Source organism: Scyliorhinus torazame, chromosome 24, assembly GCF_047496885.1.
Source record: "Scyliorhinus torazame isolate Kashiwa2021f chromosome 24, sScyTor2.1, whole genome shotgun sequence".
NCBI classification, from domain to species: domain Eukaryota; kingdom Metazoa; phylum Chordata; class Chondrichthyes; order Carcharhiniformes; family Scyliorhinidae; genus Scyliorhinus; species Scyliorhinus torazame.
In genome coordinates, this window is record NC_092730.1 from 36,800,643 (window position 1) to 36,804,556 (window position 3,914).

At 45.2% G+C, this 3,914-nt stretch overlaps 1 non-coding gene across 1 annotated transcript; it reads left to right on the plus strand.

Moving 5' to 3' along the window:
* Positions 1 to 3,337: 3,337 nt before the first annotated feature.
* Positions 3,338 to 3,419, plus strand: trnas-gcu (transfer RNA serine (anticodon GCU)). Its single transcript has one exon. It is a non-coding gene; the product is annotated as a tRNA-Ser (tRNA).
* Positions 3,420 to 3,914: the final 495 nt, after the last annotated feature.

Below are 3,914 nucleotides of genomic sequence, written 5' to 3' on the forward strand. Positions count from 1 at the left end.
ATAAGACGAATTTTACCCGGAGTCCTGTGCTCAATATTAATTCCTCAACCAGAGTCACTGAAGCAGATTATCGAGGCATTAACTGCGCTTTTGCCTGTGTGGTCTTGCTGTGCGTATTTCAACAGGAATCTCATGTCCTGAGACCAACGCTTTTCCACTCAAAGGGAGGTATTGGATCTTCCTGATGTTGAAAATCTTGCTGGAGAAATTTAACCTCATGGAGAAAGAGTCAATATTAGGAATGGGCGTCGAACCCACGCCTCTAGCGGAGACTTCGATCTAAACGCAGCAGCTGAGACCACTCGGCTGTCGTCCAAACTGAGGTCAATGCACAAATCGACATAAATTATATCCTCATCGTCATTTAATTTCAAACAATAGAGGCTTTCCCTACTTTTGATCCCTAGCCAGAGTCCTGCATATGAGTCCCATTCTTATCCAACCCGCTGGGGGTTAAGGAGCTTCTCATTGCTGCATTGATCAGTTTGCGCCAATCAACAAGAACCCACTCTACCTGTTCCCCACACGAAGATATTGAGAGTCTAAGATCTGAGCGACGTGAAGTATCCAATTGGAGAGTTGCATTCTGGCGACTGCAATCTCTCTCCACAGCTGCTTCCGGTGCTGCTTTCACGGACAAGTAGCCGAAGAACCCCTCCAGTGTCCATACAGGTGACCGTTCATCCATGAGAGGAGCCAGAAGAATGTTCTGGGAGAACTCAACTTCGTCTCCTCGACTGTACTGTGGGTAGCTGAAGAACCGGTGCCAAAGAGCGGATCAGACTGAAAGCAAAACGTTGATACTAATAAAGGAAAAGGCAGATGTGCTGCTGACAAATAGCAACTTGTTTCCGTTTCGTGTGAGTGAGAATATAAATAGCCGAGGATGGTTTAGATCCATAGACCTCTGGGTTAGGGGTCCAGCACACGTCCGCTGCGCCACTTTGCTCGTAGTTGATCTTCTCTGGGGTCGGACTTGAAGCAAAGCTTGAAGAAATCAGTAAGAGCGTGATCAATGTTCCCAGAGAGGTGAAACTGCCGTCCAGTACTTCCTTCTATGAAGGTGATTCCAGTCATTCCCCACTTTCTCATCAGAACAACGTCACAGAATAAATCACATGCCCTTCATAGAACAACCGTTCAGCACGAAAGTAAATTAACTGAACTATGCTGACCAGAATCAGTGTGCTCAAACGTGTATTCTTGTTGAAAGAACAAATGTGGAAGTGAATAGATGTGTGGCTACAGCCAGGCAGTAATGTTGTAGCTCCTGGTTTAAGGAGCAGAGTGCCGCAGCGGAAGCGTGCTGGGCCATTAGCCCGAGGTCGAGGAATCGAGGCTATTCTCTGCTATTTACATTCTACCTCACAGCAAAAGTAAACATAATACACGTTCCTGTTTGCTTTGCAGCAAATACCTTTCAGAATCCTTCTTTCAGTCCCGTCCCAGGAATGAAGGAGACAGCATGACACAGTGCAACATTGTAAAGCTCACACAGAGGGAACCACAGATAAAATGCTTTAAAGTCTCTGCTCAATTGATCCTCAAGATAAACACTTCCAAATTCCACCAATTCCATTGGGAAATGCATGAATATAGATTGTTTAAATTTTACATACTTCTAACACCTCTCCGTCCACCCGATCACATTCTATCACCGACAGTTCATGTGAATCTCCCGCGCTCTGTTGCGGTTCTGTGTCGTGGCCAGTATATGTCAACACACTGTGGTAGAGAGCAGTTCACAGATTAGAGTGAGACACAACTGATAAAAATTGTTTTTATTCTATTAAAGTTGGGACGGCGGGATTTCGAAGAAGATAATATGTGGTGATGATCTTTTCTTATATTTTGGTTGTGTTGAATCCGTCAACATGTTGTATGTGGGAGTGAGGTGCATACTCTCTGCCCTTCTCTGGTCCTGTTTGTAAATGGGGGATTCCTGTCACTCTCGGGTAATGTGTGAGAGTGTAAGAGACATTCTGAACCTGTCAGTCTTCGTCACTATATGTGCCGGTGGATACGTTGTCAGTGGAACCGCACAGTGACACAAGTTCTTCGGCTACCCACAGTACAGTTGAGGTTACCGGGATGACGTCTCCCATAATTCTCTTCAGCCACCTCTCCAGGATGAACCTCCTCCTGTTTGTAGACTGGAGGGGTTATTTGGCTACTTGCCTGGAATAAGATCGCATATAAAAATTCCATTGAAGTAAATGAGTTGTATCATGTGGTTAAGGTGATGCACAATAATCCATTGTACTCTGCACACGTGGATTCAAATCCCATCCTCGTCTGTAATCTGTCTGTTGTGTCTCTGTTTGGTCCACTTCATGAGCATGAAGTACAAATGCTGTGATTTTTTGCTTTGGTTCACGGGCTTGGCGGGTGGTGAATTCGGCGAACACTGTCCATGTTGAAACCACATTATAAAAAGGGGAGAAAGTTACTTAATTCACTCCCCCCCATAATTGCGCACACATTCTGAGTGGGAAACTATTTCTTTCCCTCAGTTTGAAAGCCATGAAGCCGCGCAAACGATAGATTCATCAGATAGATGAGCAGTATTACGCCATTCGACCCATCGAGTCTGCCCGCCATTCGATCATGACTGAAATGTTCATCATCTGCTACCTGAAATGTTACGGAACAAGAGATCGATTGAGATATCAGCCAGAACACCTCCTCCCGAGAACACATAACATTGGAGCTGGGATATGCAATTTAGCCTCTTGGGCGTAAAACCTTCCATGTGATCTTGCCTGATCAAACATAATGGCCTCAACACCACCGTCCTGCCCGTTCTCCAGAACCCTTCAACTCATTACCAATAAAAGTCTCTCTAAGTCCTCCTTAACTTTCTCACTGTCCCTGCATCCACCACACTCTGAGGAAGTGAATTCCACAGAATTACAACCCTTTGGGAGAAGTAGTTTTTCTTTTTTAAATTTGCAGCCTCATATTCTAAGATGATGACCTCTCGTTTTAAACTGCCCCACAACAGGTAACATCAACTCCACGTCTACAATATCTACACCTTTTCGCATCTTAAACACCTCACTTAGATAATCCGCATAAATTCTGAATGAGGAACAGTTGACCAGTCTTCCTCAGTTTGAAACTCAGGATGTCGCGCAAAAACATCCGATTCAACTATTACTGCGATGGCCGGGGATCGAACCGGAGTCAACGGTTTCAAAAGCAGCGACGCTCACCACTATACCACCATCGCTACATTTTCTTTGTCGAACACCTGCTTGAATAGAAAGAAGCAAATAATTTCCATCAGTTCATGGATGCAAAACGAATTAAGTCGTATTGACGCGAACATTTGTACGACGAGGTGGCCGAGTGGTTAAGGCGATGGACTGCTAATCCATTGTGCTCTGCACACGTGGGTTCGAATCTCATCCTCGTCGACAATTCGTCCATTGTTTCTCGGAAGTGGGATTCATTTTACACGATGGATCTGCAATCACTGATGTGACAAACTATTCCAAGTTGTCAGGCCACTTGCATCGAGTTGGGTTAGAGGAGGGACGAACGGAGGTACGAACGGAGGCAGACGTGTTTGGGGCTTAACCCCACATTGCCACCACTTCTTCTTCGGCTCCCCACTGTGCAATCGAGGTTACCGGGTTCACTTCTCCCATTATTAACTTCTGCCACCTCTCGTGGATGAACGTCCTCCTGATTGTACATTGGTGGGGTGCTTCGGCTACTTATCTGTGACAAGATCAGATATTAAAGTTCCATGAACTAAAGGGGTTGTACCACGTGGTTAAGGTGAGGCGCAAGAATCCATTGTACTCTGCACACGTGGATTCAAATCCCATTCCTGTCTGTAACGTGTCTGTTGTATCTCTGTTTCGTCCACTTCATAAGGATATAGAAAAAAGGCTGTGATTTTTAGC